Here is a 12779-nt window from a genome sequence, read left to right as displayed (position 1 = left end):
AGCATCTGAGTACTTTTGATATATTTCGATATATAATATAACATAATTAACAAAAAAATAATAGCTAGTTTGTTTTAAAATAATATTTTATGTTGAACACGAAGACATTAAACTATTAGGAAGTTCTCAAGAAGTTAGCGCTTAAACCTTATTTTATATATATAAAGAAAAAGTCTTTAAACATTTAATCTGACTTGACCATACTTGAAATTAAAAATGAACCATTTCTTTTGTTTTCAAAATATTTGTATTCAACCAAGCATCAAATTCAATTGATAAAAATTTTGTGGCGAATTTATTTCAACAAGTACTAAGTAAAAGTATTAATCAAAAAAAATCTTAGTCAATAAAAAGTTATTGTGTACTCAAACTAAAACTTAAGAAATTCTAGTGCCATTATTTAAGTGAAATATTTTAATCGTTTGTTTCTTTTAATACATTAAACTTCGCTTACAACTAAAATTAGGTTTACAGCAATATGATTTTACCAATAAAATATAATATTTACTAATTTAAAACTACTTAATCATAATATTAAACTGATCGCTTTCAATATATGCTACTTAAAAGATGAAAATCTAATTAGTTATGAATTATAATCCGAATTTAATAAAAGTATTAACTTTTTTACTACGTTTCATTTAAGTATTACTACGTCTTCTTATAACTTTATTTAAATATTTTTAATTACTATAAAATAAAAACCTACCTAATAAAACTTAAACTATTTTTAAAAAAATCTTTAAATGTCATCTTATTGTGTTGCGTGCGATTAAATTAAGTAAAAAACATTCAATCAACAATTAAAATAATTTAAATTCAGAAAACTTTTTGTTCATAAAAACACCTGTTGAAGAATGTTCACGAAAATAAATGGGTAAGAATGTATTTGTAAGTTTGTTGATACCTAAACGTTTTTGACTATTTTTGGATTTTCGTCTCAAGTGTTTTACCAACCGCAATAAATGCAATGATGTAAACTAAAATGTTTATGTAATCAAAAAAAGAAGTTTAAATAAGATTTTTATTGATTCTTTTAAATATGTATTTATTACGGTCTTTAATTAATAAAATAAAAACTTTATTTGCTCGTTTCATACTTAATATATTTTCATAAATGCAATAATAACAGCTCACATAGCTTATTTATATCTATATAATTAACAAAAAAAAAAAAAGAAACCTTTTAGACCTTAAAAGTTTACTTAAATTTTCAACTTAATATATCTCATAGTAAATTACATTTATCTTTTATATTTTTTTCGCATTTTGTCCCTTTTTTATACTTTTGATTATTATATCTTTTATAAACTATTTCAAAACTATTCTCAAAACATTAACTACTAAGAAATTATTGAAACTTATTCTAAAGAGCACATAACTTTGAAACAGAGTTATTTTTAAATTACATCTAAAAAAAGTAAGTTATAATGTGCATATAGGCTTCTTATGTTTTTAACATATAGTTAGTTTTATAAAACCAAAAAATTAAAATCTTAAACGTTTGAAATTAAATTTACGAATGATTGTTTTAAAATGAGAATAGGTCAAAGATTAATTTGTAAATTTAATTTTTTCTACGTTTTCGATAAAAACAGAAATTTTTTAATTTATTAGTACTGTTCAAACAATTGCCTATTTATAAATACTAAAAAGTCAAGACCATCAAAGTAAAGGTTGAATTAAATTACTGTTAATTGTTAAGTTTGATGAATAGGTACTTAGTTATTTTATGTACTTGTGTTGCTTTTTATAAAATATATGTTTAAGTTTATCTTTTTTTTATCTTTTAGTTTTTTTATATATTTATTAAAGTATTTTTATGAAATAAACATAACATATTAGAATTTAAAGTATTATAAATTATTAATTTTTTGCTAATTATTGAAGAATTATAACTTACTTATTACAAAACTAAGTCTAAAAGTTTTGTACTTTATTGAACAAAGTAGAAAAATCAACGCTCAAACATTTCGGTCGATAGATCAGTTTATATAAAAACATTTAGCTATACACCAACTATTTAGTTTATATATTTTATTTGTGTTATTAAACAAACAAAATATAACTAACTTTTGCATTGATATTTTGTAACTTTACAAAAACAAAATATACAAAAAAAAAACTATATTAAAAAAACTAGCCACAATGTAAAATTTTACTCAGTATAGGTTATCATAAAAAAATCAAAATATGTTAGTATTATTTTAATTGAAGAACAAATGAATCTTAGAACACCAATTAGGCTAAAAAATTGTTTAGAATTATTTATATCTGCAATTATTATGCTTTTAATATTAATAACAAAATAGGATTTAAGGGTTTTTTATTTTTTTCCACATCGAAGATAAGTATTTAAATCAATTAAACAAAAGTCACAGCGTTTTAAATACACAAGTAGATATTTTTATGAAAACTTCTATCTGCTTTTTTATTTTATTAATTTCAACTGAAATCTTCGAACTAACATGTTTGAAAACTAAATTAAATAAACTTTGATACAAAAAATAATAAACATATTATTATTAAATGATTAATTTACAAAAAGTCGTTATCAAATTTTTACACTAGATCAAAACTTTTATTCAATAAATCTACTAAATTGTTTATATTACTAGATAATTTTATCATTAGTTTTAAAACCACTATATCTTAGTTTCTCACCGATGTTTTTTGTGTTAGACCGCAGAGACATAACAGAACAAAATATAACCACAATTTTTTTTTGTAAATTAAAACTTTTGTTATCTACAGTCTTATCTAGTGAGAATTCTGGAACATGATATTAGTAGCTAATTTTAAAATTGATTTTATAAACATATATAAAACCCTAGTTTGTTATTCTTAGTAACTAAACGTGAAATCAAATTCCTTTACAACATTTAAAAAAAATTACTTCTATAATAATTTTAGAATAAGTGTAATTTACGGTGTACATGAAACATATAAACAAGTTTGTAAGATTATAATTTCAATAAAGTAAACATAAAACAAACAACCGTTGCAATAATAATATATATTAATTTTTCAAACAATTCCAGATTGTAATATTCATTTCAAGTTTCAAAGACGCCGAATTTTTTTTGGTGAATTTAATTTGATACAGATACATTTTTTTCGATTTCTCATTGTGCTTTTGACTCAAAACATTAAACACGATAATTTGAAAAATAGAATTAGTACTTTTTTAGATTATTTTTAAGTCAAAGTTTTGACAAGTTGTTATAATTTGTTCAAAAACAAAAATAAAAACTATTTTAAATATTTAGTTTAAAGTGCTCATAATATTATTACTGAATTATATACTTTAGACAACTTTTCAATGCTGTTATAACTAAAAATTTTATTTAGAGATACAAAACATTTAACTAGGTCTAGTTATTTAATTTATTTTTCAAAAGCTTTTAATGTAATAATTTATATTGTTTCTATTAAAGCTCTGTAGTTTTTTTAAATTTTAAGTTTTTATACAAAAAATAGTAATAGATATTTTACAAAAAAAAAAAAACGAATAAAAGCTACATGTAAAATAATAAAACTAATGAGCTAGTTTTTACTAAATACTCCAGTACATTTTTGTATAATTTATAATTATCAATACTTTTAAAGAATTTTCATTTAGTTTTATATATATACATTTAGATGTAAAACTTTCTTGAAAATGTTTTTTACTAGTTTGTAAATTGTAATGCAAACTACGATTAAAAGATTAAAATTAAGAATAATAGTTTATTTCAACCAATATATATATAAAACGAAATATAGTTTTTGCTTCAATCAATAATATAGGCAGCAGGTTTACTTTACTTATATTATTATTCACTCTAAACAATACCATACAAATTGTGAAGATAAATAACGTTAAAAATATTTTAAGTTTAAATACATTGAATATATCGCACTTTTATTGACAGAAAAAAAGCGTCAACTCACGATAGTTCAAAAGAAAGGTTAAGATAAAGATACACATGTAAAGTTAATTGATTTGTTTAAACATGTTTGCAATGAAAAACTTATTTCAAGTACGACTTCAAACAACAGGTTTATTTTTTAAACTTCTTGTAAACTTTCTTGTTAAAATTTTAAAAGACAACTTTTTATTGATTATCGAAAAAGATTTTTTAAGTATTCTAAACCGTAGCTTTAAAACACACTCAATAACTTAAACAAATATTCTATCAAACAAATCTTTAGTTTATAATATTCTATATTTATTAAAAACAGACAATATATTTTTCTATCGTAGACAATTAAATTAGTGTCATAAACCTTTTTACTTTGATATAAAGTTATTCATCTTTACTAATTGTTTCTATTGTTGATAGTTGTACATTTTTTAGCTTCGTAACAAACTATTTTATCTAAAAGAGTTAATTTGTAATGTTTGGTCTTTTTTACGCGAAAAAAAGTTTATATCTGTCGACTAGGGATGAGAAATAATTATGTTCGTAAGTTGTTTTTTTTTTAAATATATAAAACGCTAATGAAAAGACAGAGTTTTGAAACCGAAATGTATTAAAGCTTAATAAAAGTAAATGTTCTTTAACTTTTTTAGAAAACTCTATACCACTGTGCTTAAATTGTTTTTACCTTTAAGTTTTTCTCTAAATTTTGAAGTATTCACTATGGGTAGACTTAAAGTCTATTAACATATTTTTTTTAAAGTTTAGCCGAATATAAATAAATAATTTATTTGACTTTGAAAAGTTCTCAAAATACAAAACTATTCTTGCCTTTTAGTTAAACTTTTGAGCACTTAATTATTTTGTTTTCGGTTAATTGCAGTTAGATGCAAAAAATTAAGTAAAAATCTGAAATAAACATTAAATAGTTTTTCATATAAACTTACTTTTTAAACAGATTCGGTTTTTTTAATTGTATAGTAATTGAAACTTTACGAAGTTTCACTTAAATTCTAACTATTCGAACAAAGTTTTCAAAAAAATGTTTATAATAAAAATCAACTTGATAAAACTTCTGTTTAAATACAAATCTATTTTATTTAACATAAGTATAAATATTGTTTTTAAAAACCAAAAACTTTTTTAGAATTAGTTTTCTATTTTTAAAATTAAAAATAATTTATAAAGAAAGCTTTGGAAATATCGCATTGTCTAATTGTACGGAATATCAATTAAATTTCATTTTTATTCAGATTAAAAGTATACTATTAAGAATATTTGCTTAAAAAGTAAACTTAATCAAACTAAAATAAAATAAACTTTTTAAAGCTTTTTTTTTATCACAACCTTTCTAAGCTATCTAAAAAGTTTTTTTTTTTATAAACAAAGAACTTCTTAAATTTATAGTTTTTCTAAGGTGCAATACGTTAAATTATGTTAAATTTTGTATAATATTTTAGACAAATAGCTAGTAAGTTATCAAATAACTTTAATAATTTATGTTTTTTTAAAGAATTTTTAAATCTATAGCAGTATTCACATAAATTTTTGTTTATCAAGTCTCTTAACTTAAAGTATATTCAAAAATAAATAAAAATGAAGTATAGGTTCTAACTAATTTTATCCAATCACTTTTTTGTAAAGTAATATAACTTTAAAAGTTGAATTAACTGATTTAGAAAATAATAAATTAATGCTCAAAAAAAAACTTTGACATAAGTAATAAAACGATTGATCAAGTATGTGAAAACTTTTTCCTTTTTAATTTGAAACAATATCCGTAATCAACGAAGCAAATCGAAACTAATGTGAGGTCATCATGATTCTATTATTACGTCACTGAAGCTGCCAACAATCAGTCAACAGAAACTTTTATCTATATTTTGTCCTTAATTTTGAAAAAAATTATTGATCTGAAAACTAATTGATATTTATATATTAGATTATGTTTTAAATTTTGTCGTTTTTTCGTGAAGACATCTTTTAATCAAAAAATTAGATGATTAAATAGAATTTGTAAATTAGGTTAATACAATTTAAATTTCTAATCTCGCAAAATATAGCACTATTTTTTTTTGAATTTTAATTATAAAAACGCAGATTTTACATACAAAGAAATAAAAGTTTTGTTATGCTTTGTTTTTTTGACTAACAAATTTACTATACCTTTGAAGTACTCAAAATATAAAGCTTAAATTCTAAACTACAAAACTAAAAAGTCAACTAAGTTATTAAACATCTAAGTTTATAAAAGTTTTTCGTTAAAAAGCTATTTCAAAAAAATAATATCAATTTAATTGACAATCTCCTAATCTTAAGCCTCTTAGATAGCTTTATTAGCAGTTTTATTAATTTGTTTTTAATGAATATCTGCTTGAAGGACAAGATATAATTAATAAAAACACATAATTCGAGTTTATTGACTAGATTAAGTTTGTTATCTTTAGCTTTTTTTTCAATTTACACACGCAAAAACTCAACTTTATTCTGTTCGAAGAATAGCTGTTTTACAGGTAGTTTTATCAGTTTTATATATAAAAAATCATCTTTTAACGATAAAAAACAGAACGTCTATCTCAACGTAATAATATTTTAATAAAATTTAGGAATTTTGTGATAACAATAAATTTCTACTTGTTCTTAAAATGTTTTGAAAAATGTAAAAATTGCTGTTTAACACTTATAAGAATTCTAATTAAACACAAAGCAATTGTTAAACTTAATCAAACTTTAAGTAAAAAAACTTAATAAATTAACATTTTTATTTTAATAAATTCTTTTGACTGGTTTTCACACGGAATTTTTCATTATCAAAATAAAATCTGAAACAAATAAAATAATGCCAAACACTGAAAATCACAAGTTTTTATAACAGCACCAGTATAACATTATACCAAGAAAAGTATTTAGGTAAACAAATAAAGTTTAAAATTAATAAAAAGAAATATGCACAAACAGCACACTAACAACACAACAACAATATACAAATCGTCAAAACTTCTTAGTGTTTGGTAAATTCCGTGTTTAAGAAGTTTTTATTCAAAGTGGAATTGTAAAGTTTAGAACTTTTCAGTAAAGTAAAAATATATTTGTTTCTGTTTAAAATTAAACATCAAAGTTATTGTAGATCCACTAATTTTATAAAATTATAAGTTTATAACTTTTAAAAGAAAACTAGTAGCTTTAATTCACTTCCTTTTCAAAAGGTTTTACTATGTAAACTTGTAAATAGCTTAATGCTAATAGATAATACAAATAATATTTTTAAATTTAGTATTTTGTGTTTTAACTTGATAACTAATTTTGAGAACTAAGAAATTCTATGTAATAGTATATAGGAATACTCAATTGAAAGTTGAAAAAATAAAACTTTAAAAAATTTGTAATAAACATATATTTTAATTAAGTTTTAAATCAGTTTAACTAATTTTAGAAAAAAAAATTAGTCGGTTATCAAATATGTTTTCTTATACTTCAAATTTTTGTTGTTCATTTAACTTATAATTTGTTGTACCAAATAACAACTAAAAGCTAAACAAATAAAACAGAAGTTTTAAAATTGAGGTCAAGTTTTATTATTTCAAAAAAAATAAATTGAAAAAAATCTGAAAGAGCTTCCCTTTACTTTATAATAACCGGTAACTAATGTCAAAGGTTAGAATTTAAATTAAACTATTTTTTGAGGAAATAATTACTTCATCTTTTATCAATAACTTGATTTTTATTTACTTTTAAAGTTCAACTAAAAAAGGTAGTAGGTATAAAAACGTGGAACAAAAGTTTTAAAAATTTCTTTTGTGTTTAGATAATTTTATTTAGTTTTTAAATACACCTTATATAAATGAAAATCAGTTTTTAATAAAGGTTGTAAGTAAAATGTTTATAATCGATAACGAAGTTTTTTGTATACCAGTTCAAAACACCAAATATTTGAGCGCATTTTTGTCGTTAATAAACCTATACTAACTATATTTTTCAAACATAATAAGTGTTAATACACTATATTTTCATATTTTTCATACTTATCAAAGTTTTTCTATTATTTTCTCTGTTAATATAACAAGCTACTTTCAACCAATAACTGAAGTACTTGAAATTTATAAAATTTTTTTCATTTGAAATACATGTCAAAAAATTATTTATAAAAAGACGGTAATAAATTTTGTCATATTAGTTTATACATTACTAGTTAAAAATACTTTACAGAATTTTTTTCAAGTGTTTAAGTTACAGCATTTCTAAAATACTTATCATTTTAAAAACATACAAAAATATGTAGTGATGTAACGTTGTCAAGTATATTTTATAAAAATAAACAATTGAATAAACACACGAAATATGTGAAATTTTACTCAGTTACTTACCACACACTTGAGTTGATTAATCAAATTTATTTCTGAAATTTTAATGTTTGTATTACAAACCACACTAAACACTTTTCTCACCAGAACTTTTTTATTGAAACTTAAAAACATTAAGATAAAAATAATAAGATAATATAAGTATATAAGAATTTGGTTCATAGCTTTATCGAGTTATTACCAAGCTAGATTATTTACTCATTCTTACAAAACTTGTTTATATTGTTTATTTAAATATGCTTTTTATCTTATATTTCGTGGTAATTTTTTTATATCTTGTTTAATTAATATACTTATTTTCATAAACTGAAATCATAAAATTTTCCCAAACTAATAACTTTAACTAATACTTATTTAATCAAGTTTTATTTTATCTTCACATATTTATTTGAGTCACTTATATTTTAGAAAATGTTTTATTTTAAAGTGGTAATTTATTTCAAATTACAAATTTGTATGATATACTTTTAACAGCAAATAACTAAAATATAGATATTAATTGGATTTGTCTCACACTCTCAATATAAATGTTCGTTAACAAAGATTAACGATTAATTTGTAAATTGAATTGTTTGCACTTAAAAAAAGATAAGTTTTTTCAATGCTTACTTTGAAAAAGAACATCTTAAATTATAAACATAAATAATAAACTTATATAGTTAAACACAAGGCTATTTTAAGCATAATGTCTTTTGCTAAAATATTAATTTAGCTACAACCATAAAAATATTTTAACTGAATTTTTTTTTACTTAAGTTAACACATGTTTTGAAATTTTGTATAGCTAAATTTTTTATATTGTAAACTTTTTTTTTTCTTAAAAACATCGTAAACTTTTTAAACTACTTTTTATCTATAAATGCTTTATTTAACTACTACAGTTCGTTTTTACAGCATAAAAACTACGTTAGTTTGTTAACAAGTATAAAGTGTATAATAAGTAGCTAAATTTTTATAATTGTATACACTGCACTGCATCATTCAAGTTAAAAAGCTTAAAGACAAAAATAAAGTAATAAAAAAAATATGTTTTTAAGCAAAAATATTAAAAAAAAACTGCAACAAACAACCCATTCAAAAGTTTCCAACTTTCAAATTATTCCAGATTGCGAAATTGATTTCAAGCTTCAAAGATGCCGACTTTTCTATTGTGACGTCACAATTTAATATATGAAACATTCTGATTTGAGTTTTGTTACATGAAACACAAAGAACCATGCTCAAGACAAAAACAACTGTTTTGTAGAAGTTTGCTGTTTCTTCTTAAAACTAAAGTTCATTTGATATAATAATATTTAAAAATAGTTTTGTATTTAATATTTAACAGTAAACTTTTTGAAATTAAAAGACTTAAGAATAATTTAGTATTACTAAAAATTGAATATTAAATATAACAATTGTAAAATATCTTTTGCATAACTAAATGTGTTAATAAGTTAATTTGAAAATACTTTCATTAAAATATTGCATCGTTTTTCTCACTTTTATTAGGAGCATGATTTAAAGATTTATTGTTTTCACTTTTAAATACTTAAAATAGATGTGATTAAAAAAAAATCAGACTCAAGAAGGAGATTAATAAGTTTATAATGGTCAAATTTTTGCATAAACTAAAGTATGTTCACACACAAATCATAGCGACTATTAGTATTTATTAAGTAATTATTGTAAATTTAACACTTTCCGATGCTCGATCGCTGCAATTATGACGTCACTTACTTCCTGACAAATTACCGATTCGTACGTTTTCATTGTGACGTCATAATAACTTTGCTTATTGAGTCACAAAGTTCAAATTTACATAAACTAGTTTCGAATTTTCGAAAAACTGCCAATTTTCTAAAAACTTTACTGAATTAATATTTTGTTCTAAAATTTCAAAATTTTGTTTGTTAGAAATATAATAATTTACTTATTTTTTGTTAACTTACTATTTTTAAAATACTAATGTTGTATCAAGCATTTACTTTTTATTTTTTTTATACATTATATATTACTCAAATATTCTTATTTAAATATTTATTTCAACTTTATGCACAGTTAGAAATTTTCTTAGCTTGTCGTAATCTAAAGCTTTTTTAAATAATTATTAAAAAATAGAATATCAAAAATGTTAAAACACTTACGTATAAATAAGTTTAAAAATTAATCAAGTGAATAAAACAACTGAAATTAAACTCAAAGTTTTTTGAATGACGAAATACTTTGGTTTTCTAATTCTAAAACTTTTATTCTATAGTTCAAGATAATCTTAAAACAACAAGTTGAAACTTTGAAACTATTTAATTATTTCAAGTAACGTAAAAATTTATTTGGATTAAATTCCTAAACTTCATGTTACTTCTCTTTTTACAACTATAAAAGACAACTTTTCATTGATTTTTATAAATGATTCATTTTTATATCTATAATATTAACAATTCAGTACTTAAACAAATATGAAACTTAACCTTTAAAATACGATTTTATAAAACTGTATCGTAAGTTAGGACTGTTAAGTAGTATATAATTCAAATTACTTAAAAATTTATTAACTTTAACGCATCTTAACTTTTAAGTTAAAATTAAGTATGTAAAAGGAATCACCAAACTAGATTTATGCTTAAAAGCATTAAAAAGATTGTTTAAAAGTATGCTTTGTTTATTTTTTTGCCTTTACTTTTTTATATTTTAAACTTTAACTTGAAAAAACTAGCTAAATTAAATTGAATATTTATTATTATTTTAGTTTAGCTAGCAAGAAGTAATTTGTTTTATTGATGATAGAAAAAAAGTAAAACTAATTATTTTATTTCAAAAAGAATTGACAATGGTACAAGACAAAAACATAAAATTATCGAAAAACCTGCAAAGGTTTGTTTTCAACAATCAAACATTGAAAGATTTCAACTTTTCAAGTCTAAACCTAAAAGTTTTTATTGTGTGTAGACTTAGAGTCTATCAACACATTTTCATTTCAAGTTTAGCCGAATATAAATAAATAATTTATAAGACCTTGAGAAGTTTTCAATATATATAACTACTTCAACCTTTTAGTTAAACTTTAAAGTAATGGGATATTTTATATTGCAAAAAAAAAGTTTTTTCCAAACTAGCTTTTGTTTGCTTTCATTTAATTCTATGATTTAAATTGTAAAATATAGAAAAAATTTTTCATGCTTATACAAAACCTAATATACTAAAAGAATATAAAGTTTTAAAGCCAAAACCATTTTTATATTGTAGGTTTAGTTAGTTTTTAGTAAGTATATAATACGTATATGCATTGCATTTAAAAAAGTATCATAAACAGAAAACTATTTGTATTATACGATTTAATAACAAAAAGTATCTTTTATGTGAGTTAAATGTATTTATTTTACGACAAGTATACTAATAAAATTACATATCAAAATTTACTATGTAAAATTTTATAAAACAAATACTTCTTATTGAAATTTTAAGAAAACATATTAGTTTTCATTAAAACTTTATTTAACACGATTTGTTTTCGATCACTAGGGATTTTTTTAATAGTAAATTTACAGTGGATTGAAAATAAATTACATGTTATAAAAACATTTTAAATCAACGAACTACTTTTTAATTCTGTCAGATACACTTTAAAACCTTTTACCTAAGAATTTTTGATGGTCGAATCAGGTCAAAAAATAAGATAAACATAATAAATGTTATTTAAAAAAAATAAATATTTTTGCTATTAAATAATATTCTTAAAAAAAATTATAACAAAATAACAAATTAGATGTAACTTTTAATGTTACATCTAAATCGGTTTATTCAAACGGTTGGGCTGGAATTTTTTTTGATAGTTAAGAACAAAATGTAATATTATTTAAAATTTTTATTGAAATTTTTCTTAATCAACTTGAAATTTTAGTTCCAGATTGATTATTTGTTTAAACAGTTTGACAGTGAAAATTTATTGCAATTTGCTTGAAAAGTGCAGGTGAATTTACAACTCCTTTATTAAATATTAAAATTTTACATTTAGCATCTCACGCATTAAAGCAAACATTAAGAAAATTTTCATTATTATCGCTACTAACGCCAATCAAAATGCTGCTCTCTTTTTCTTATTCAAATATCTCGTTTTCATTTTGGTGTAAAAAATTACGACTTGAGCTGTGTGCTGAAAAACCGACCAAAAAGTAAAAAGCCACTTTTTTCCTCAAAGCTAAAAACTCTTCTCTAGCTGAAGACAAACTGGTCTTGTTGATGTGAAAAAAGCTGTATTTTGTTAATTTTCTCATGTTAGCCTGTCTTCAATTTGCTGCGGCTGTTTGAAATTTGTGTCGCTTCTAGTTTTGTTATTAGTCACAATCATTTGTTGATTTTTATTCATGTTTGTATAAGTTTTTTGTTTTAATTGATGTATTTATTTAAGTAGAAGTGTTATATTTTTGTAAAAAGTTTATTTATAATTTCAATTTTATTGAAAGTGTTAAATTTTCATATTTTTTGACTGTGATTTAGCATTTATTTTAGATTAATATATTTTTTTAAATTCAGCATT

The sequence above is a fragment of the Thalia democratica genome, chromosome 4, assembly GCF_965202585.1.
Source record: "Thalia democratica chromosome 4, ktThaDemo2.hap1.1, whole genome shotgun sequence".
Taxonomy (NCBI): domain Eukaryota; kingdom Metazoa; phylum Chordata; class Thaliacea; order Salpida; family Salpidae; genus Thalia; species Thalia democratica.
The sequence above is the reverse complement of the archived record's forward strand: the minus strand, read 5'-3'. Positions refer to the sequence as shown.